This window comes from Canis lupus, chromosome 5 (assembly GCF_048164855.1).
Source record: "Canis lupus baileyi chromosome 5, mCanLup2.hap1, whole genome shotgun sequence".
NCBI lineage: Eukaryota > Metazoa > Chordata > Mammalia > Carnivora > Canidae > Canis > Canis lupus.
This window is the reverse complement of record NC_132842.1, coordinates 78,654,138-78,679,931: the sequence shown is the minus strand read 5'-3', so window position 1 is coordinate 78,679,931 and position 25,794 is coordinate 78,654,138. Positions and strand designations below refer to the sequence as shown.

Genomic DNA, 25,794 nt, shown 5'->3' with positions numbered 1-25,794 from the left:
ACTAAAATTTAAATAAAAACTGTTAAAAATATACTGTAGCAGTGGGCAAACAAAAACAAATCTAAAAAACAATGTTAAATAGTCTAAAACTACGATAGCACAAGAGCATTTATTGAGCTTTCAGTACCTTTGCATTTGTTTTTTAGATTTAATGTTCACACCATCCTGTGATATAGGTATAGGTATACTTCACTTATTGTGTTTCACTTTATTTCGCATGGTAGATACCACTTTTATTGTAAGTTGAAGGTTTGCAGCAATGCTACATGGAGCAAGTCCACCAACACCATTTTTCCAACAGCATTCACTCACTTCATGTCTTTGTGTCACTTTTTGATATTACAATACTTCAAACATTATCATCATTATATTCGTTATAGTAATCTGTGATTGAGTGACTGTGACTCATTGAAAGCTCAGGAGGGTTAAGAATTCTTTGTAGCAATAAAATCTTTAAATTAAGATTATATACATTGTTTTAGAGATAATGCTATGGCACACTTAACAGACTACAGTATAGTACAAACAACTTGTATAGGCACACGAAAGTAAAAAAAAAATTCCATTTGGAGGGAGGTTTAACTTATTATTCAAGTTCTCATATTTAATAAGAGGTAGAACTGGAATTCATAATGTGATCTGTGATCACATTATGTGATCTGTATTCTTTGTTAAAATTTATTTCAGAGTGAGTGAGAGCACATGAGGTGCGGTGGGGAGGAGGAGAAGGGAGGGAGGCAGGGGCAGAGGGAGAGAAAGAATCCCAAGCAGATTCCCTGCCGAGTGTGAAGTCCAAGGCATGGCTTGATCCCAGGGCCCTGAGATCATGACCTGAGCCAAAATCAAGAGTCAGAGGCTCAACTGACTGAGCCAACCAGGAGTCCCTGGTTTATACTTTTTAAAAAGAAACTCCACTTTCTGTAATGCAGCCTTTATACTCTAGCAGAGTTCTTTCCTATGGCTTATACTTTGGATACAAGGGTGGAGCTCACTGCCTTAGAAGAAATGGTAAGACTATAGGATTAATCTTTTTTTAAAATTAAATCAATAGAGAAAATCTTGATGGGAATCTGTAACTGTTCAACTGTTGGGCTGTACTTGAGGACTCTTCAGAAGAACTCCAGCAGAGAGTATTCATTTCTGAATGGAATCCCTTTTCAACACCAGAGACAGGATTGTTAGAAAATTAAAAGGACTATATTTTAAATGTTACCTAACACAAACACTGCTCTTACTTTAATTGTGGCTTTTGGACATTTTTAAATGAATGTTTTAGGCAATTCAACTATTCATTAAGTCCTAATAAGTGTTTCATTCTACATCCGGACCATCCAATGACTCTTACTATTTCTTACCTCACAAAGAGATATTTAATGAGCATTACTCTACAAAAACTGAGGTGTACTGAACTATCATCCATCACCCATTTCAACAGCTGTACCTGTTATGCCAGTTTTCCAAACAACCCAATACTAAAAATACTTACCATAATAAATAGAACTCTAGACTGAGACAGTTTTGACACATAAACTGATTTCACATCATATTCTGCAAGCTGAAATAATCAGCACAAAAATGATGAACCTTAATCTCTCATATTACATTTCTTTAAATATCTTACCATATAAAATCAGTTACTCAGAGACTGTATTTCTCTGTACCTAAACACCACAAGTCTATACAAAGCTTATTTCTGGATTATGTTCAGAGAATATTCAGACCGGAAAATGAAATCACTTGCTCAAAAAAAAAAAATCAATAAATTCTATATTCAATATAGTACCGAGCCAATTTTTAAAAACCTAGATCCCTGTCATGCCATCCTGACCAAGGATTTTTCCAGTTTAGGAATCCAATCTTAAATATTTAATTCATGGGGTTTCTGGGTGGCTCAGGCAGTTAAGTGTCTGACTTCGGTGGGGATCATGATCTCAGCTCCTGGGATGGAGCCACGCCTCTGCGTCTAGCTCCACTCCCTGATCAACACTCAGCGGGGATTCTGCTTGTTCCTCCTCCCTGGCCCTGCACATTCTTTCTCTCTCAAATAAATAAAATCTTTTAAAAAACATTTAATTCATGATAAAAGTACAGCTGGAATAATGAGAAAAGATTTCCACACATTTCCTCAAAGCAAGCTCTACAAAGATGCAACAACAGAGTATTTGGCTCTTTTTTAAGTTAAGTTTGTATTTGTAAAATAGTTTTGCTGAATTGTACAAAGTAGAAGGTACCAGTGAGAACAAAACTTGTCTGTTTAGCCAACCAAAACACTACGCAAACAGCCACAAAGTGACACTTCTGGAAACTTTCAGTTAGGTCTATTTTTATCCATCAAAGACTTAAGGACTTACTTATGGTTCAAACACTGTACATAATTAATTATTATAATTAATTATATGGAAGAATCAAAGTCTTGCTATTTAAAATTTGAAACCAACTGTACTGCAGCTTTAAATCTAGGAAGAGTTGACACCAAAAGCACCTGTAACCAATGTGCTCTTACTCTGCTTGTATTAAAAGGCCCAATTATACAACACCTGTCGGGACAGGATTTGGTTCTAACATCAAAATAAATTAGTATGCATTAACAATACTGTAAAAACTGTTTGAAAATAGACTGTGACTCAAAGTATACTGCTGGTAAAATTATTTACAGTTTCCTGTAGACACTAGATAGAAGTGATTTCTCAAAGCCACCTTCTCTATTTATTAAAAATAATAATTAATAAAAATAAATAAAATTAAGAAATAGTCCAATTCATTATGTTTGTATGTTGTCTACAAGTGCTCCTTGCACTGAAACTACTCCCAGCAAAAAAGACCTAAGAAGTGTCATTTAAGGGAGTGGCTATTTCCAGTTCCACAGCTTTCTTCTCAACATTAGAATTACCTTGGACCCCTTCCCCAGCAGTTAAATGTGAATCTCTGAGGAATAGGACCCAGGCATCAGAAGGTTCTAATGGCAGCCAGGATAAGAACCACTGACACTTTTCTCATTTCTGAGCTGTGACATTATATGGAACAGGAAAACATTCCCTAAATTTACCACTATTCCTGTATTCTTTTACACTTATTCAACATTTAAATGATTTGGTTTTTCGCCTTTCACTAAACAATGATGGACTCATTGATAGAATGGCTTTCACAATATACCTAAATCTGACAGGCTACTTGCTTTCTCACAAAATTAACTACATACCATACTCTTCTTTGTTTAGCTTTTCCCTACACAGACTAACAACCCAGTACCAGTTTCCCCAGGCTCCTGGACTAAAAGCACTGGTCTGCCTATAAAGGAGAATTCAGTGAACCAGGCACTGGTATTCTATAATCTGTGCACTGCTGGGTCTGTGCTTCCAATGTCCATATCCGCTATTCATCACACCTCCTATACTTTCTATATCTCTACTACATTTTTTTTTGTGCATCACTCCCATCTTTATTTAGTTTCTGATTTTTTTCTTCTACTTTTCATCTAAAACATTCCTAACCAAAGTCCCCATTCCATTCATTTCTCACACTGGACAGAATCTTTGCTCTAAGTCCTACTGAATCTGTTAAGACTACTTCCTCCTCCTCCATTAATTTCTTGAATTCCAGATTTAGTGTGTGGCTCTGCATTTAAGAACCAGAAGCCTAAATATTGTGTGGTTGAATTTTTATAAAGCCCCAAGTTTGCAAATTTAACTTGCTTTGAGTGACTATTTTTACTATTTCATAAAAATAATGTTGTTAAGTAGTGGTTATACTCCCAAAAGTATTTGTGAAAGCAGAGTTTGTTTAAACTAAACCTGAAATAAAGTACTATAGTGAATTACGAAAAAACAAGGAAGAGTGCCAAGAGTTGGGAATCTAGGGATATGGACTTAGTAGTCCCTTACTGATCCTACCTAAGTTCCTAAAGTAAATCATTTCACTTTTCCCACTCAAGCATCCTAATATATAAAATGGAATGATCTATCTTATAGTGTTCTTATAATAATAAACAGAGTGAATGAGAAATGCTCTGAAAACTCTAGCCTATAAAATAATCTACCACCCAGATATTATCCTCAAATACTATAATCTGGTAAGAGAAATACACAATAAACACAAACAGTTCACACTGTTATAATTCATGTTATATCAAGAAGGACAGCTTTTAGTTAAGATTATCTCTAAATATTTCTACAGTCAGGTCTTCCTACCTCTGCCTTTATGTGTTCAAGAGTTGAAATTTTTGAAAATTTGTTATTCTGATACCTACTGCATTAGATCTACTCAGAGAGCTTGTTATAGCAATAGCTTTTCGTTTAAGAAAAGTCTTTTCAAAAACCCTCTAAGGATAGCCATTCTTCAAGAAATTGGTATTGCTTTTTTTTAAAGATGTTATTTACTTATTAGAGAGCAAAAGAGAGAGCATGAGCTGAGGGAAAGAGCAAAAGGAGATCTCAAGAAGACTCTCTGCTGAGTAAGGGACTCTAAGCAGGGTTTAATCCCAGAACTCTGAGATCATAACCTGAGCTGAAGGCAGAGACTTAACCAACTGAGCCACCCAGGGGGGCCCCAAGAAATCTGTATTTCTTAAGGCTTATGGAGAAGTCAAACTAAGCAAACCACATTCAGTGAAGGGTGCCTTCTGTATGCAACCAGTTTTTAGCAGCTTTAATCTTTTTTTTTTTAATTTTATTTATTTATGATAGTCACATAGAGAGAGAGAGAGAGAGAGAGGCAGAGACATAGGCAGAGGGAGAAGCAGGCTCCATGCACCGGAAGCCCGACGTGGGATTCGATCCCGGGTCTCCAGGATCGCGCCCTGGGCCAAAGGCAGGCGCTAAACCGCTGCGCCACCCAGGGATCCCTAATCTTTTCTATAAATTGGACAAAGCTTTATAATCCCCTTTCCTAGTTATGTATTTTTTTTTCCTAGTATGTATTTCAACAATGGTTTGGTTTGGGGGTTTGTTTTGTTTTTACTCTTTTTATATCTTCCTAAAATTTCACTGTTATGGAAGCTAAAAGATAAAGCCAAAGAGATAGAACACTGCCTTCTAGATCCTCGATACTTATTCTCTTCCCCTGCTGGGCAAGCTCCAGTTTTTCTGTTACTTCCCTTCCTTCTTAAAAGTTGCCAGTTATGTAAATAAGCCAGCTGGCTTCTGAATCATCACTTCCATATCCAACTTCTCTAACTCCCAATGTGAACCTTAATATGTATGCTCTATGAGCCCCTAACAGCCCTTGAAATTTTTCAGTGTCTTTTTGAACATAGCAGTTGGACTTTCAGGGATTTTTCTCACCCAGATAGGGTTGTTATTGATTGACACTTGTTGCTCATATACTAGTAAGTATATCTATCATCCCCTATAAACAGGCCTTTCCTCTTGGTAACCCAAGACATTTTTCTCTAAACCTGATACTGCTTTCCAAAAGGACATTTATACATATATAAAATTTTAAAAGTTAGTAAGAAATGCAATAGTCAACACTACATTTAGTTTAGCAAAATAATTGGTTTGTCAATGGCTTCTTGGTTATGACACCAAAGGCACAGGCAACAAGAGAAATAACAAATCAGACTTAATCAAAATTTAAAATTTTTGTGCAGGGACACCTGGTTGGCTCAGCAGTTGAGGGTCTGCCTTTGGCTGAGGGCGTGATCCTGGAGTTCGGGGATTGAGTTCCACAGGGAGCCTGCCTCTCCTGCCTGTGTCTCTGCCTCTCTCACGAATAAATAAACAAAAATCTTTTAAAAATTAAAAATAAAAAAATACAATTTTTGTGCAAAGAACACTACCAACAGTAGTGTTGGCAACTGATAAGATCACATATCTGATAAGGAATTGAGCTCTAGAACATATAAAGAACTCCTACAACTCAACAACAACAAAAAACCTAATTAACAAATGGGCAAAGGACAGTTTTCCAAAAAATATATACAAATGGCCAATAAGCACACAAAAAGATGTTCAATATCACTAATCATTAGTGACATGCAAATATATTCTCTCTCTCTCTCTCTTTCTTACACACACACAGGCATGTGAATTTTTTGACCCCATCATCAAGTTTGACATTATTAAAGAAGCATTTTCTGAATGATAGTAGACATAAGCTGACCAATTCAAAGATGAAAATATTAAAAGGAAAGTTACTACACAAAAGTTCTTGATTCTTAGTATTTAAAACAGATAAAGAACTGCGATAATTTATAGCTGTGCTTACAATCAGCCATCATAACAAGAAGTACACCACGTATGGATATGAATTAAAGAAAACCTGCCATCCCAAAGTACATAATAATCTTCCATTCAGATCACTTGTTCATTTATTTTCAATTTTTTTTATCTTCTATATGCCTTTAAGGTTAACATTTTCCTCTGAATACTTTATTCACATGAATAAGATCCACAAAATCTTAAATGAAATATTTCTCATTCATTTCCCAAGATAACATTCTGTTTTGGTTTTATCTATATTTGAGCTATTTTTAAAATTCCAAATAGATTTACCCTACATTAGGTTTAAGATTATGAAAAATGTAAAATTATGTTCAACTAAAATAAATCATAATTCTGATAAGCATTTTAAAGGAGTAATTATGTTCTGTACAATTTTAGCTTAAACTAATTTAGATTTTATTATTCTTTTGTTGGTAAATTCTGTCATTTATTCAGAAAAGAACATAAATATGATTGGAATCTAACATTTTTCTCTTATCATAACATGATCAAATTTTGTAAATGCCCTTTGAGTATTTGATAAACAAAAAGCATTCTGTTAGTTGAACAAGAAAAATGATATTTAAACAAGTTTAATAACTATTATTTCAATGAAATTATCAGTAGCTTTCTAAATCTTTTAGGTGGAACAGTAAAAAGTTATCTACATGTTGTTAAAGTTTGATACTCCTGATGTTTAAATCACTGATATCCTCATTTTAACTATAAACAGGTACAAAATTTCGCATACATATTCTTGTGCTAATATATATTATTTACATAAAACAAGTTTAACTATTTGTGTCATTTACCTATAGCAGAAGTTGACAAAATATGCCCGTTTACATGTGTTCTTCTAAGGCCCGCTGAACAAAACTTTTACATATTTAGGGAAGAAGAAGAAAGAGAGGGAAAGGTAGGAAAGCGGGTGTTGAGGAGACTGAAGGAGGAATAGGAGGACGAGTGGGAGGAGATTAATATGCAAATTACTATCTGGCCGACAAAACCCATATTTTTACAAACTGGCCTTTAGAACTTAAGGGTGCTGATCTATGTGAGAGATTGGCAGTTTGTTTCTTCAGGTAGTAAATATTTTAGGCTTTGCAGGCCATACAATCTCTAGCAGCTCTCCAACTCTGCAGGTGTGCCACAAAAACAACATTCATAAATAAATTAGTATGGCTGTGTTCCCGTAAAACTTTATTTATCAAAAACAGTAGAAGGGCAAGATTAGGGCCTTGGGTCATAGTTTGCCTACACCTGATATACATGGTTACACTTACTAATCTGTCCACTTCTCTGAGATGTCACTCACCCACACTAATTATAGATTTGACAATTTCGATTTATTTTACATTTGTTTTATATATATTCCAAACAAAGTTAAGAAAATAAGAGTCTGTGATGTTACATCTTTTAGGAATTACATCTTTCACTACAGGAATTCTATCTCCCTCACTGTTTTTTTTGCCTTGAATTCCATGCTGACTTGTAAAGGTTGATTAATAACTCTGCTTTCTTTTCAGTAGCATTTTCCTATTAATGGTTCTACATTTTTGTTTTCAATCTTTCTCAGTCATGTTTAAATGTATATACCTAAATTCTGGGCTTTGACCATTTGAGTTACTATTTAATAGGGAATTTAACTTCATTATTATTATAGTGACTAGCATGTTTCATACACAGTCCTACTATTTTATCACATTTACTTTGCATTATCCTCTTTCCTGCCTTTTGTTAGATTCATTGGGGTTTACTGGTTCCACCCTATTCTTTATTAGTAAGGAAATTATATATATCCTTTTACCATTTTATGGGCCAGTTACTTATCTATTGTCTTTCTGCTCTAACCTACCCCATCAGTAGGAGGGTGCTTTCATCTCCTGTCAGCATGGCTCAGAACGCCAGCTCCATTCAGATGCCACCCTCTCAAAGCCATTAGAAATGCCAACAGCCAACAGGTACGCACACTTGATACTCCAAGTACCAGCCTCACCTAATTCTCTCACGTACAGTTTCTTTGTCCACGAACCAATTGGCAATAACTTTCTTCTCAGAAGTGTGAGCAACAGTCCCACAGGACCCTTCCTCCAAGCTCCTAGGTCTGGCAACACCACCAGTTCTTTCATTCCTCCAGCATTAGGGTTGTTAACTGCTTCCTGTGGTTATTAATCTCTGGATTACCTCAGCATCCCCTTAATAATCAATCAGTTGGTATAAAAAATTTATGTTTGAAATCTCCTCTATTTGAAATATTTAGTACAGTTGTTTTCTTTCCCATGACAAAATATTAAGAGCTGAAGTGCTAAACTATTTAGTTTGTCACGTCAACTGTACTTAACAGGCAGGTCTAAATTTTGGGAATGAACTATAAAAGAAAATGGGCAATTCTAATGGTGATCAAGAATAAGAACTGAGGGGTGCCTGGGTGGCTCAGTGAGTTAAGCAACTGCCTACAGCTCACGTCGAGATCCTGGAGTCCTGGGATCCTGTCCTGCATCAGGCTCCCTATGGAGCAGGGAGCCTGCTTCTCCTACCACTTCTGCTGCTCCCCCTTATTCTCTCTCAAATAAATAAATAAAAATCTTTTTAAATATTGAAATAATAAACAGAGTCATGAATAATACAATGCAATATATGAAAATGTAGTATCACTGGGAGGGAAATTAAGAGATTTATTTTGCCTGTGAAGTAAAACAAAGTATTGGCAACACTATTTTTGTTGTACGTATCACCCAGTTAGGTACCTATGAAACAAAATACTGGGCAGACAAAAACACATAATATAAGAAAAAGAGAATTCAGATAGCTTGAGTTTATGATTCTTCACAGAAAAAAAAAAGAGATTAGTTAAGTAAATAAACTTTAAAGCTCACCTATAAACTAAAAAAAAAAAAAAAAAAAAGCCTACACTCAGATTTAGCTCTTCCTTACATCTAATCAGTGTGACTAAACTTGTGAGAAAAAGGAATGTTAAATAAATTTATGCACTGAAAAAGGAATTTGTTTGGTAAGTGAATTATAACATTTTATTTTCATAAGAGTCATTTTAGGGGCACCTGGGTAGCTCAATGGTTGAGCATCTGCCTTTGGCGCAGGTCAAAATCCCTGGGTCCTGGGATCAAGTCCCGCATCAGGCTCCCCGCAGTGAGCCTGCTTCTCCCTCAGCCTGTGTCTCTGGCTCTCTCTGTATGTCTACCATGAATAAATAAATAAATAAATATTTTTTTAAAAAATAAAAGTCACTGTATAAATCAATGTATAATATTCATTGTTGAAAGTTACTTCATTCTCCTTGCTTTACATCTTTAAAAAATTATTTATTTGTTTGTTTGTTTGTTTGTTTGTTTAAGTAACCCTATACCCAACATAGGGCTCAAACTCCTACCCCTGAGATCAAGAGTTGCATACTGCTCTGACTGAGCCAGCCAGGCACCCCAATTCTACTTGCCTTAAATATAACTTAACCTCTCCTTCACCATTCATTGACAGAATTTAAAATTACTGCAAAGTTATATGATGCATGTCATCTGCTTTTCGTTGACAAATCACTGAAATTCACAACCAGTTCTATGAAGATGCTAGCTTTTTTTTAAGATGCTGGCTTTTAAACACCATACCTTGTAGTTAACAAAACATTTTGAATAATCATCTGATCCATAAATAAATATAGCTGACCCTTGAATAACTCAAGAATTAGAGGGCAAAGACCCTCCCTCACTGTTGAAAATTCACATGTAACTTCTGACTCCCTGAAAACTTAACAGTCTACTGTTGACCAGAAGACTCACCAATGACATAAACAGTGACTTATCATGCATTTTCTATGTTATATATATTATATACTATTCTTATAATAAAGTTAGCTGGAGAAAAGAAAATATTAAGAAAATCAAGGAAAATACATTTATAGGACTGTATTGCATTTATCAAAAAAAAAAAATCTGAACCCACATTGATCAAACCTGAGTTAAGGGCCAAATGTACTCTTAGAATAAGCTTCTTCTCTCCCTTCTTTCATTCCTTGCAAACTGATTCTCCCTCCCCATTAATCTGAGGTATAAATACATATACCTATCCATACAATTAAAATCAGGAGAATATTCACCTATTGTTGGTACTTACACCATCTAATACCTTTTTTCCATAGTCCTATCTGCCCACTTTCCTCACAGCTCTCTGAATCATATAAATTGTGCCATGGATGGAGCTGTGTGTCTCCCTCACCCATCCCCAAAATTCATATATTGAAGTCCTATCCCCAATGTGATATTTGAAGATAGAGTCTTTGAAGAGACACTTAGGTTTAGATGAGGCCATAAAGATGGCATTAGTGCTTTTACAAGATACACCACAGAACTTGGACGTCTCTTTCTCTTCCATGCGAGAATATAACAAGAGGGTGGCCTTCTGCAACCCAAACATGACCTCACAAGGAACCAAAAAAGCCAGTACTTTGAGGTTGGACTTCCCAGTGTCCAGATAAATGAGAAATGAATTTCTGTTGTTTAAGCCATCCAGTCTATGGTATTTTGTTATAGCAGCCCAGGCCGACGAGGACAGATGGAATATGAATTTCTGTAGGAAATATCACAAGTAGTTTGAATTAAATCGTAAGGCTGCTCCATCTCCTGATTCTCTTTAAAATTCACCTGTTCAGTTTTTTATACCAAAATTTACTGGCAAATGCTAATTTCTGTAGCTGAACTGAACTTGCAATTTTCAGAACCATAAAAATCTAAAAAAATCTGAATGTCACAGCCAGGTGAAAAACAGATTGATGGCACTGAAATGAATTTCTCTAAAACTAGAGGAAATAAGGGAAATGTGAAATTCCACAGTGGTAAACTTGCAAGGAAAATGCTGAGAGAATGCACTACCTATTAAAACAGATGAGTAGTACCCACAGAAATAAAAAAAAAAAAAAGGAGAATCAGACTTATACAGAGAACAAACTGATGGTTGCCCAAGGGAAGGGGGTGGTAGAGGAATGGGCAAAATTGGTGAAAAGAAGTAGGAGACAAAGGCTTCCAGTTAGGGAATGAATAAGTCATCGGAATAAAAGTTACACTAGAGAGAATACAGTCAGCAGTTTATAATAGCATTGTATAGTGACAGGTGACAGTTACACTTGTGGTGAGCACAATATAGAGTCGCTTAATCACTATGCTGTACATTTGAAACTAATGTAACACTGTGTGTCAACTATCCTCAGTGAAGAAGGGGAGAAAGAGGAAGCAACACTCCCCTCAGGATATGTCCAGAGGGAGCAACTCTAAAGATGTGAAAGAGAGAATCCTTTTTTTTAAAAAATGATCCTGTACTTTTTTTTTCTGTTTTGGTTTTTTTTTTTTTTTTTTTTTTTTAAGATTTTATTTATTTATTCATAGAGACAGAGAGAGGCAGAGGGAGAAGCAGGCTCCATGCAGGGAGCCTGATGTGGGACTTGATCCCAGGTCTCCAGGATCACACCCCAGGCTGCAGGCGGCGCCAAACCGCTGCGCCACCAGGGCTGCCCAAAAGAGAGAATCCTAAACCTTTTTCTCACTGACAGAGTTTGGATAAAAATAAACATGATCAATAAAACCTGAGCTTATATCAAAGACAACCTAAGAAATGTTTATGAAATCACAGTTTTTACAGATTGATTCTTTCAAAATTCTTTGGCTTTTCAAAACAATGTTTAATTAATGTAGGATTTAAAATTTTTCACTATTTTAAAATTTTTAATATTTCAAAATAAAAATTATCATCTTACAGATTTGCCAAACAGAATCTAGAACCTGAAGTTCAGGGTGACAAAAATTTGAATAATAATTACAACGTAACTATCATCCCTGCAATAACAGTTAAAAAAAAAAAAAAACTAACAAAGGGCAATCAGGTGACTCAGTGGTTGGCTCAGGTCCAGATCCCAGAGTCCTGGGATAAAGTCCTGCACCGGGCTCCCCACAGGGAGCCTGCTTTTCCCTCTGCCAAGGTCTCTGCCTCTCTCTGTGTCTCTCATTAATAAATAAAATCTTTAAAAAATAATAATAATAAATATAAAACTGGAATAAATTTTAACCCAATGAAAGACTTTTTGAAAGAAAATCACTGCAATTTTTTTCTAGGTACATGCAATGGAAAGTATAATCAAGCATATAAAATCTACTTTAGGCATGCATGTTTCACGCTAAGTTACAAGACTGCATAAAAAATGAAATTCACCTGGTAGGAAAACATAGTGAATTCCCTTAGGAATACAGGTGCAATTGTTTTAATAATAAAGACAAAAAAGACAAAACAACTGAAATTCTCCAGCTATGACAACATGAAAACAATTCTAAACAATTAGAGGAAAATGCTTACCACAATTATTTAGTATATACCAAATAAAATCATAGAAATAAATGATCTGGATATTTTACAGGTCCTTATAACTTCTGTACTAATGACATTTGTAAAGGTATGTAAATTGATAAAGTGCTTAAGGACAATATGTGTTGAAGAAGTTTTCAATTTTTTAAATACATATATTACCAACTGGGTGTCAAAAACAAATGATTTGAAACCATGAGGACCAACAAAATACAGTCAGTACTACAAGTTTCTGAACCCATTATCAAATCCCTATGTGCCAGGAGTGCAGCTTCCAAGCACCACTCATCTCAAAAAAAAAAAAGGCTGCCTTAGATAGCCATGATGTGTTGTTCCATGGGGAGGAAGGGAGTAAAAAGCAATAAATTTTGCTTTTCTTTCTTTTTTTAAAGAAACTCAATACTCCTATATTACAATAATGAAATGTGAAAAAAATTCCTAAGCTTCCTCTATTTTATTCTACTTATTAGCAAAATTGTCAGTTGTCAAATCAGAATTTATTTTCTTCATAAAAGAAAAGAAACACACAAAAAAGTATAAAAGTTTGCATGCAGTAAATAAAAATCACTATCTTAATAATAAAGAAAAAGCAGTTTGCGAACTCAGAAATAATTGCTCAAAAACTGCAAAGAAACATGAGAATTTTTCTGTAGTAAAATAAGACTTCTGAAAGGAAACTGAAGTCTGGAATTTGGATAAAGTGAAGAAAGATTATAGGGACCATGAGTCAACTGAAATGTACTAAAGTTTTTTAAACACTTATCACGATGAGCACTGAGCAATGCTGAATCACTGTACTATATATCTGAAACTAGTAAAACACTGTTAATTATATTGGAATTAAAATTTTAAAAAAGAAAAAATATAATGACCAATCACTATTCCTCAGTACAGGAGTCCTTTGCTTAGTATTTCCAGAAATAATGAAGAACTGAACCAGGGAATCATAAACCTTCACCATTCTCAGTCCATTATAAAACATAATGAGTTGATCTCTCAGAAGAAAGAGGAACGAAAAGAAATCCCAGGAAAAGAAGGCAGAAAACATCTATCGCTCCATTTCTTCAGCAATGTTCTGACACGCCTTCTCCTAACAACAGTTAATAAAAGCTTAGGAGTCACACAGCCACACAGTGACATCAAGAGAAAGAAAAACAAAAGGACTAGATGTTGAACCTGGTAATCAATGCCAGTCTGACCTCCTTGTTTGGTAATTTAGCTCAATTGCAAAACTTAACTGAGTTAAAGCAAATGTGTAACTACAATTAAGCAATAGGTAGGAAACACTTTTGTTTTGCTTAAGTAATTTAAAATAATTCAAATAACAAACTTCTGATATTTTTAAAAAGATTAAAAAATAAAATATAAAGGTTTGCCTAATTTTAATTAAAAATATAACATTCAAAAGATTTTAATATTAAGAACTGCATACTCTGAAGTTTCTAAAACCCATGAAGATAAAGGGAATTCCAATCTCATTAATAAAAGCCTCTCGTTTACAAAAAGAAAAACTGCTCATTAATAAGAATATTCTCTGGATCCAACTTTGAAATAATACTGGCAGGGCTAAGACTCTTAACTCAGGTCTCCTGACTCCTGGGACAGTACATTTTTCTACTTACTTTGAAATCTTCTCTAAAAGAGACTTTTAAATTCCACATTCTTCACCATTTCCCAAGTAAGGGCATTTTGGGCTTAGAGACTATTAAAATGCTGGCATTTCAGGGTAAATGCAAAGAATTCACACCTAAAAAGGCTCTATGTCTCTCAAATAAACTGTGTTTGAAAATAACATTTTAACTATTAATCTCTTACAGTCTAATAGTCCAAAGTTTTTCACTCTGATTAAACAAAACCTCCAGAGGGGGCACCTTGGTGGCTCAGTTGATTAAGCCTCTGACTCTTGATTTCAGCTCATGTCATGACATCAGGGTCATGAGATAAAGGGCACGGAACCTGCTTGAGAGTCTCTCTCTCCCTCTGGCCCACCCCCTTTTCCTAAAAAAACCCACAAAAAAACAAAAACCCTCCGGCGGGGAGAGGATTGGGAAAATTTAGAAGTCATAACAACGAAAATACAAATAAAGCCCTAAAATCTGGCATGTACACAAAGGAAAGAAGCAGATGAAGAGGTTGCCTCTGATTATTTAAGAAATAGACTGGAAACAAACAGTTCTCTATATTTTGCCTATTTTATGTTTCAAAGGTATGAAATTCACTTTTCTTCAACTTAGCTATTTTCACTTAGACCCTAACAGATTCATTTACTGTCAAACAGTAAGTCACAGACATAGATAGCTACTTGGGTCAAAAAGACTTAATACACAGAAGCAGAGGAGACTCATCAAAAAGGGCATATGGCGGGCAGCCCGGGTGGCTCAGCGGTTTAGTGCCAACTCATCAAAAAGGGCATATGGCGGTGGGTAGCCCGGGTGGCTCAGCAGTTTAGCACTGCCTTCAGCCCAGGGTGTGATCCTGGAGACCTGAGATCGAGTCCCACGTCAGGCCCCTGCATGGAGCCTGCTTCTCCCTCTGCCTGTGTCTCTACCTCTCTTTCTGTCTCTCATGAATAAATAAATAAAATCTTTAAAAAAAAAAGGGGGGGGGGCATATGGCTAAAAGAAATTCTTTATTCTTATCTTCAATTTATTTCTACGAAAGAATAAACCACACTGGGACACCTGGGTGGCTCAATGCTTGAGTGTCTGCTTTCAGCTCAGGGGGTGATCCTGGGGTCCTGGGATGATACCAGCACTGGGCTTCCCACAAGGAGCCTATTTCTCCCTCTACCTGTGTCTCTGCCTCTCTCTCTGTGTGTGGGTCTCTCAAGAATAAATAAATTTTAAAAAATCAAAAAAAAAAAAAAGAATAAACCACACTACTGCTAAAAGAAAATGACCAACATTGACCTCCTCTTTTTATCCTGCAAATGATAAAGCAAAGACATGAGATAAGCAAAGACTTGGAGGATATCTCAAATTCTTGGGGAGAGCTTTTGAATTTCACACTAATACCAGTCATGTAGCTAAATTAGATGAATTAGACACACATATACACACAGGCACACACACTCACACACATCTATAAAGCCTGAAGAGAACCAAGTCTGACAGGAATGAAAATAAATGCCACTTACTGAAAGCATTTAGTATGTCCTATTCTAAGGCAGAATTTTATATAATCTTCATAACAATCTTCTTGAAGGGTAGTTGAATTCTGATTCTCACCTATATAGTGAATGATGAAACCATGTTCTAGAAATATTAAATAATTTACATAACATCATGTAACCGTAACCAGAAAGTGAAAGACGAAGCCCGCAAAAGCTAGGTCTGTTTGAGTCCAAATGTAATCCTTTTTCTTTATTTTGAAGGCTCTGCTTTCCATTACGATCCAGGAACATGTCCATTATTAAACCTAAGGAGACTGAGGTTCCCACAAAACTCCTCAATTTTCCAAGCATGCCAACTCAGAAAAAATTCCTCACTCTATCAACAGAGGTTAAGACATTGTTAGGAAACAAATGAATCCAGCCTCTGCCTGAAAGGGAAAGGAAAAAGGGGATTATGAAACAGGTATGTTTTACTGGGTTCCTTCATCAAATAGGCAATATGGTAGCAAAGAGACCACAAAGAAAAGCAAGATAGATAATACTTGGTGACCCTTCTCCTGGGATTCATGTACTTTGACTTCTAAAGGCTACTAATAAAATCGTATACATAAAGACATGAGACCACAGCGAGATCACTCTTTTTTAAATGCAAACTATGCATTTTTAAGCAGTAAGGTCTTTCAGAAAACTTAAGTGCTTTGAGCCAATTGCCTACATCAAATCATAACTCGAAATAATAAGCATTTGAAGCTGAGAATTAAGTTTTTCCCTTTATGTGCCACTAATCAGTTGCTTGTCTTTTAAGCTCAAAATTTATAGTGTTTGTCTGTACAATCAAAATGGATCTGAGCTCCTAAATATTTAAATATTTTAAGTATTTTTCCATTTCAGTTGACATAATGTTAAGCTTTCTCAATAGAGGGCCCTATAAAAATACGGCAGGCAGAAAGATTTTTGATTCCTGATTCTTATCTGGTTTGCACATCAAGCTCCTGTAGTACGGACAGCTTTTCCAGAATCTGGCCTCTCTAGTACTCAGCTGCCCTGGCCTGCACAGCATCTTCAGTGCAAGGCTTCTATAGCAATGTAGAGAAGCCAGCAGTACCCAATGGATAACAGCTACCCATGGTCATTTTAGGTAGTTTTCAACAAAATACCTCCTCTATGAAATCTATCTGTGAAGAGCTTTCCCTCACTACCCTAGGGGGCAGAATCCTCACAAGTTACAGAGGGTGGGTGTCTAGTAAGTTCCACTGGCATGTCACCACAACAATTTCTCTACCATTCAGTGAGCCACATCATGCCCTATTCAAAAAAGTCTGATCTGATCTCAGCCCAAGATGGGGGAGAAGTCTCTAACCTAACACTAATTATTATGGGAAAAAAAGGAGAGAGAGAGACAAGGTTTAGTAGTCTTCTTATGAATTTTAAAAACAACATACACTATATTTGAGAACGCTAAACTTTGACTGACCTACAAAGACACGCAGGGAATTTCGAATCTTGAGTGAAGAACAGAATAAAAGAAGACACTGCAGAAAGTTGTGATACAGGCTGCTCTACCATGTAGGACTTATAATCTAGCATATCCAAGTTTATCTGAAAAATCTATGGTAAACAGAGATGCTATATAAGGAACCTCTAGCCACTGTACCACAGCAGCAGTTCTTTGCTAAAGAAGACTGGCACTAGAAAATCCAACTTTCCCCAACACTCCATAGGTGCATTTCTAGCAAGTTCCAGAAGAAGGATTTCTAGCATATTCCATGTATATAACAATACACTAACTTCTATACTATTAGGTGAGCCACAGCAATGCACTCTACAATATCAGCCCTGGAGAAGGCTCTTTCATATGTATCCTTGCCTCAGCCCCAGGATAAGCATCTGCTCCTTATTTTTGCTACCTGTATATTCTTTAGAGTTCTCTTTCATTAATAAGCCAGTCCCTGATTGCTCCAATTCTTAAACTGAATAATGACTTCTTTTAAGTAATTTATATACCCAACATGGGGCTGAAAGCCATGACCCCCAGATCAAGAGTCACATGCTCTACCTACTGAGCCAGACAGGTGCTCCCTGAATAATCTTTTATATTAAACTTTCCCTATTCAAATTATTACATAGTTTTTCCCTCCTGTTAGAATCGGACTAACCTATAATGTTAGTAACTTGGTTCTCCTCAGTGCCATGAAAATCAACACAAGAACCTCATTTTAAACAGTAAGAGTTCATTTTGACATTTTAGTTTGAAAACTCAAAATTAAATGACTTAAACCAAACTGAAGCATAAAACTAAGTCCAAATTAAATTATGTATTTCTTAAAATATCAATCATGGTTTGGTAAGTTGTACGTTCCGTCTCCAAATGTTCTACTGTCTTTAAACAAACAGTATCAGCCATTTTACTTATAATCAACAACTTTTATCATTCTTTTAAATAAATAATACTTTATCTCTCTCATTAAGTAACTTCTAAAAGCCCTAAAATATGGAGGCAACAATCGAAAATAATATTTTCATTATTAAAAGGAACAGTTGTTATGTATAAACACTGACAGTCTCAAACAGCATGAGTCAAATAGCTTGACTCTCTCTGCATTGCAATAAGACACTTCACAGTTCTAGCATGCTCTTTACCACAACGAAGCCCAAGCAAGCATAAAAATGGTGAACTGGTATAAGCTAATCAATATATTGAGAAATGCCTTAAAATGAAGGGGACCCACTATGATTTCTTATCACAGTGTTTCAATATCCCCTGTGCCCGTTCATCGGAAATACACTGGAGTTCACTATTCCCTAACAGTCCAAATAATTTTAAACCTAATCAAGACCAATAACCTATTTATGAAATCAAAAACCAAACCAACCAACAAAGAAGCCCACTGCAATTGCTCTGAAGTAAAAACACTACAATTTTTTCTTAAGTAGAAAATAACCATCAACACTCCACCAAAACGAGAGAAAAGGAAGACTAGCAGATTACACACTAGAAAGCAAACAAGTGGTGTTTTAAATGGACTTTATAATCATACTCTAATTCCTTAAACAACATAAAAGGAAAAGCAATATCACTGGCAGTTCATGTTGAATGACTCCATAAATGAAACTGTATAAAACTGTCAGTAGCCACAATTATGATAGGTGTCTAAAAAAATACCAAACAATTAAATAAATACAATAAAAACTATTCTTCAAGTAATGTTGTATGTTACTGCTCTGAAGTTCGCTTTAAAAAATAGAATACTGCTTTTATATGGAAATTTCCTTAGCAATAAAGAAGTTTTTCTTACTTGAGAGAGTCCAGGGGACGATGCATGTCCCGGGGGCGTTGCCGCAAGATTTGGATGCCCCTTGTTTATTTCATGTGCTGAATAAGGGGAAGGGGTCGGGGGTCCCGGTTGTCTCGCTACTTGTGTTACCTGTGAGGAAATCAATATTTAGTAAGAGTTTTATACTAGTAACTCAGTCTTAATAAATACAGCTGGACTGGCTGATTTAAAAAATTTAATTCTCTGCCTCACAATGTATACTAAAATAAGTGCCAGACCAACTAAAGACTTAAAATTTCAAAATGAAGCAAGAGAATGCTTAGGGAAAAAAAAAAGACTATTATCAGTTTGATAAAAGATTCTTTTTTTTTTTTCTTTAAGTTTATTTATTCATAGAGACACAGCTAGAGAGAGAGGCAGAGACACAGGCAGAGGGAGAAGCAGGCACCATGCAGGGAGCCCGACGTGGGACTCGATCCCGGGTCTCCAGGATCACGCCCTGGGCTGCAGGAGGCGCGAAACCGCTGTGCCACCGGGGCTGCCCAATTCTTTTTATTTTTTTTAAAGGAAACACTTCAGGGCAGCCCAGGTGGCTCAGCGGTTTAGCCCTGCCTTTAGCCCAGGGCATGATCCTGAAGACTTGGGATTGAGTCCCACGTCAGGCTCTCTGCATGAAGCCTGCTTCTCCCTCTGCCTGTGTCTCTGCCTGTGTCTCTGCCTCTCTCTCTCTCTCTCTCTCTCTGTCTCTCATGAATAAATAAATAAAATCTTTTTTAAAAAAATAAAAAAAATAAAGGAAACACTTCCGCAGGGAAACCTTTTTTTTTTTTTAAGGATTTTATTTATTTATTCATGAGAGACACAGAGAGAGGCAGAGACACAAGCAAAGGGAGGAGAAGCAGGCTCCATGGAGGAACCTAATGCGGGACTCAATCCTGGAACTCCGGGATCACGTCCTAAGCCGAAGGGCAGATGCTCAATCGCTGAGCCACCCAGGTATCCTGACAAAAGATTCTTGAAGTATAATCTAAAACCAATAAAACTAAGGGCACCTGGGTACTTCAGTTGGTTAAGCATCTGACTTGATTTTGGCTCAGGTCATGATCTCAGAGTTCTGGGATTGAGCACAGGCAGGCTCCACACTCAGTGCAGTCTGCTTGTCCCTCTACCTCTCCCCCCTGATCATACCCTTTCCTTCTCTCTCAAATAAATAAATAAAATCCTTATTAAAAAAAAAACAACGAACACCTTAAAGGAAAAATTATGTTAAATGAAAGATGGTAAACATAAAACTACATATCATAGAATGCCACTTATATGACATTCTATAATACAAAACAGAAATAAATGATTGCAAAGGAAAGAGGATGGCTACAGAAGGGGCATGAGGTGGTTTTTGGAGTGAAATAACTGTTCTATATCTTGACTGTAGTGGGGTCTACATGTCTCTGTTTGCCAAAACACACAGAACTGCACATTAAAAAGGAAAATTTTATGTTATATAAATTATAACTCAATAAAACCGAACAAAATGGTGCAACTCATAGAGTATAACCTCATTTTTAAAACAGTACACCTAAATATACATGTGTAGTCATGTGTGTATATTTCTATACATATATCTATGCATACATTCTATGCATATGTACACAAATATATATATACACATAATGTGTCATATTAAAAAGATCTCTAAGGAGACACACAAAGATCTTAAGAGAGAGCATTACAGTTATTTCTCTTTTTTTTAAGATTTTATTTATTTATTTATGAGAGACACACATGAGAGAGAGAGAGAGGCATAGACACAGGCAGAGGAAAAGCAGAATCCATGCAGGGAGCCTGATGTGGGACTCGATCCTGGGACTCCAGGACCATGTCCTGGGCCAAAGGCAGGTGCTAAATCAGCTGAGCCACCCAGGGATCCCAATTATTTCTTTATTTTCTCATTTTTATTTTCTCATATAGTTCAATAATCATGAACTTATATAGAAAAATATATAAGTAAAAAAAAAGAAAAATATATAAGTAAACAAAAATTATATTTTCCCACTTATTATTGGCAATTAACTGCTCACAAGCCTATGAAGGAAAACAAAACAATCTACCCAGGCCCCTTCCTAAAGTTCAGCAATCAATCCTAGCCAGCTCCTCTCTACTACAATCTAACCCAGACTAGCACTGACAGTTTGGCAAATGTTCATGAATGGGGGTAATTCTATAGTGAAAAAATCCATTCTCCTTAAGACAAGATTCTCAAATTTTGGGGGATCCATGAAACCTTTTACCATCTAGTAAAAACTACAGATCTCTCCTTTAATCATATTTTTAAATGCATAAAATACATAGGGGATTATGACAAAACTGATTACACTGAAATACAGATATTAAGATACTAAGATAAATTTGTGATACAGTTAACATATGTGTTCTACACTAAAGTATCAAAAAATAAGAACTAATAACAGTTGCTGCCTACATTCATAATTCAAAGAGAGACCGCATTCAATTAGATATTTTCCATCTTAGTTCTCAGATCCCCTGATTTCTCCCACACTTAAAATTTTTCACAAGGTCGAACAGAAAGTGTTTTCCAATGATATTATCTTTTCCTGGATTTCAATTAGTCAGAAGCTCTGAAGAAAGTCTACTCCTCGATAATCTAACTTTAGAATCCCTTATATCTATCTAATACAGTTTTAAATACCTATAGCCTCAGCCACCTTGACCCCAGTGCTGAATTAAGTGGATTCACAGAGAACTAACTAGAGGCAAAAACTTACAGGCTAGAAGAGAAATGAATGATCTTAAAATATAATCAAAGTTTAAGACCTAAAGTAATTATATTTAATTTTTCTTAAATAGTTCTATGATTTTCTTTAAAAACCTTGCTTCAAATTTGGAGCAAAAATTACATTTATATGGGCTCAAGGTTTACTGTAAAATACTGCATTTATAAATCTCAGGAAAATTTTTCAAAGGACAAAAATCGGACTACTATTTAAACATCTACTTTAGAAAACCAGTAAATAGAAATGAAGTGTTCTTGCAAGCAAAATTTCTCCTTGACTAAGCTTTATAAAATGAATATTCTTATATCACATGTCTTAGAATAAATTATTTTAATATATAACTAAAGTAAAACACCAAAATGGATATATATTTTTAACATTAAAAAATGGAATTCAAACAATGAAAAAAGGTGAGAGCAAAGAAGTTAGCTATGTAAAATCCATGTTAGGTCAAATCTCCAATTCATCCTGATAAAACAACCAAAGATTGAGTTTGCTGAGGATAATAAAAATTAATATATTTTTAAATTATTTATAGGAAATGTAAACATAAATTGCTATTCAGAATAAATATTAAAATATATTACTTCATGCATGTCATTAATAACAAGTAAAATTTACCCCCCCCCCCAAAAAAAAAGCAATCAAAAAACAAAAAAACTTGGCCCACTATTGGCAGGTATCTAGGAAACAAGATACAGGTAGGTACTGTGAATGAGTCTTCAAAACTACAGAGCAATGCGTCATAACTGCATTAAAACCATACCCAAATAAATAAACACATACATAAAACCATACCCAAAAAAACAATTTCAAATTGGGATACAATCCTAAAGAAAATAATCTCACCTCAAAAATTAGGAATTTAAAGATTTATTCAGCAGCACTATATACGGTAGCAGAAAGGCAGAAATAGCAAAAAAATGGGGAAATGAAGTAACATAAGTGGACTAAGGACATAAAAAATATATAGATGTGGACTGTTATCAATAGAAATGAATACATAAAAATAATAAAGAATAAAAAAGAAATAATATACTCCTTAGAACTGTGAAGAGATCCTATATACTGACAAAGATGGAAAAAACCCCACATGAATGATTTCAGATAAAGGTTAGTGTTCATCTGGTTTATTTTTCCCTGAAAACTGTTTCAGCATACTTTTTAAGAGTATTGTATCAGTCAATAAATACAAATACTTGAAAGAGAAAAGGTATTTTGCCAAAGCCAAAAGTATTGTGCTATTACTACATTAAAAATTTCCTTAAAGCAAGCACCAATGAAAATCAACTTGTACAGGCAAATATCGCTGAGGTGTGCATCCTTTGCCATTCATAAATGGCTACTCCAAACTACAGAGGTCCGTTGGTACTATATATTCTAGTAGAGTACTCCCTCCCAAAATTGAAGCTTTCTACTAATAAAGTAAGTCGAAGAAAATAAATCTGTATCCAAGTAATAGGAAAGGGGGAGCAGCAAGTGTGCAGTGCTGGCTGGCATCTCTCTGCCCTGGACGGGAAGGAGTTTAGGGGAGGACAGAATGACCAGGGCCCAGTGACTCATGTGGCCAATGGGCTCAGGAAAAATCTCAGACCCCAGCCTGAAATCCTCGGAGGCCTGGGGCCTGCCGAAGGGCCCCCTCAGAGGAACCTCTGAAGGAAATAAAAATGCTCACAAACGTAGGCATTATCTACAAACAAGGAAGTAAAAAGGATAAGGATACATGTTTGAATTCTGGAAGGTGACAAATCACCCCCATTCCCCACCAGGAAACAAAACAAAACAAAACAAAACAATGCATTGGTTTCCAGTGATTTGCTTCTGAGAGAAACCATAAAAAAAATAAAAATAAAAAAGGAATAGGAGAACCATGAAAATGATATTATAAACAATTTTCCCTAGAAACAAGCTGCTACATGCAATATGTCTCTGATCTGCAACTGTGCTCTATTCAATGCAAAAAAGACCCCCATCATAAATGTCACACTGCATTACACACTACATGTTTGCTTTTAAGTGTACTATAGCTAGTATCTTTGCCAGGGAAAAAGGTATACGAGCTTCAGTGAGAAATTATACAAAATCTAAATAGTTAACACAAGCCTAACCCAAGTAAATGGCAAAGGATTAATGAAGCTGTTGGGGATAAAAATCAAAGTTACACAAAACCTCAAATACCTCTTTCAAAATATTCCTAAATTAATGATTATTGAAACTTTTTATCCTAGTGTTTTTCCTCTGGGTAATTACACCATTTCAGATCATATTGTTAAAATGCATGTACTTCAAAGGTAGAGGCAGGAAGTTTTCATATGAAGAAAAAAACATGATTCCCCATTATTTCAAACATATTACTGTCACAGGGAGGAGAGGTATGAAATAGTTGATTATGACAACTCTTAACCAATTCTGAAGCTAAAAAGATTATGGTCTTTCACATAATATTAATCCAAAGCAAAATTAATCAACAATTTCTTGAAGTACACTAGTGTGTTGTATTTAAGTTTAAAAGATAATATGCCTAATGAACTTTTGTATTTTGTACAGATATTATATTTTTGCATTGGCAATAATGGGCAGCTTCTAAAATTCTCACTCACTTGATGGTGCAAATGGAAATTTGTACAACCACATTTGGAAAGAATTCGGCTAGTAACCATGAAAACTGGCATACTCTATGATCCAGTTCCTCCATTCCTAGTTAAACATCTGTGAGAAATAGGGAAATGTCCACCAAGGTACATGTACAAAAGTGTTCAGGGTTGTATTGCTCTTAGTAAGCAAACACTAGAAATAATACACCTGTTCATTAACAGGAGGATGGGTCAATAATGCAATATTTTCCTATAAAGAAATTCAATGAAAAACTAGAACAATACAACAGAAGCTGTATGACTCTCATGAACGATAAAAAATAGTATGATTCCCAAAAAAGTTCCAAATCAGAAAACATCTGACTAAATTTCTACCTTAAAATGACTTGTTAAACTCTACTTTTAGTTTTCTGCACGTTTACACATGTACATTTTAATTCCTTCCACTCCCTAAAGATTAGAAATGTAAAGAAGCAAACTACCCAATAGGTGAAGTAAAATATTACCTATATTAGCATTAGTTATATGGTCATTACAAACCAGAAAGTATATGAAAAAAATAAACATTGGCCCATGAGAAGGAACCTCTATAACTATGAGGTAGTGGGAACCCTGGGTGGCGCAGCGGTTTAGCGCCTGCCTTTGGCCCGGGGCGCGATCCTGGAGACCCGGGATCGAATCCCACGTCGGGCTCCCGGTGCATGGAGCCTGCTTCTCCCTCTGCCTGTGTCTCTGCCACTCTTTCTCTCTCTCTCTGTGTGACTATCATAAATAAATAAAAATTAAAAAAAATTAAAAAAAAAAACTATGAGGTAGTGAAAACTTCAGCTCACTAGTAAATGTTTAAGATTTCTACTTTAAAAATTTCCTATAAAAAAAAAAAACGATTATTTGGTGGTTGCTGACCAATATAAATTGAAAGATCTTTTGAAATATGAAGGTAAACCATAAAGATAATGTAAACTAAGATTAATCAGGTTTATAAAGGTTATTTAGCCCCAAATCAGCTGATCTGACAGAAGATTCTGGGCAACTAAGAGCTAACAAATATAAACTACAATTTTCAAATAATGAAAATATAGAAAACATTTATGTTTCCTGAACATGATCATTCTTTCATAACCCCAAAACAAAGGAAATACCATGCAGGAAACATATGGGGTGGGGGGAATGGCCAGGTGTAAGCAATAGGGTGTGGAAATTATGAAGAACTGGGGACACTGTTCACCCTTCAAAGGGTGAACTGGGAGAATGTTCACCCTTCAAAGCAATAAATACACAGACACTCAGCTGTAGTCAAAGTCCTACCATTCAGGAATTCCAGATAAATAATGTTCTATCTTCCAAGTTTTCAAGAGAAACCCAAAAATAAGGATTTTTAAATGAAATTTTCCTGACTTCGGGCAGCCCCGGTGGTGCAGCGGTTTAGCGCCGCCTGCGGCCCGGGGTGTGATCCTGGAG

General features: G+C 35.6%; 1 protein-coding gene across 22 annotated transcripts in view; it reads right to left on the bottom strand.

The window, feature by feature from the left end:
* EIF4G3 (eukaryotic translation initiation factor 4 gamma 3) overlaps positions 1-25,794 on the bottom strand; it is a 330,571-nt gene that overhangs the window by 179,373 nt on the left and 125,404 nt on the right. For 20 of the 22 annotated variants that reach the window (XM_072827981.1, XM_072827975.1, XM_072827978.1 and 17 more), the window contains one exon: positions 18,969-19,097. The exons of the other annotated variants lie outside the window; for them this stretch is intronic. The gene's annotated coding sequence lies outside the window, so the exon portion shown is untranslated. Of the gene's footprint in view, positions 1-18,968; positions 19,098-25,794 lie in introns of those variants that run through there. 22 annotated transcript variants of the gene reach the window in all.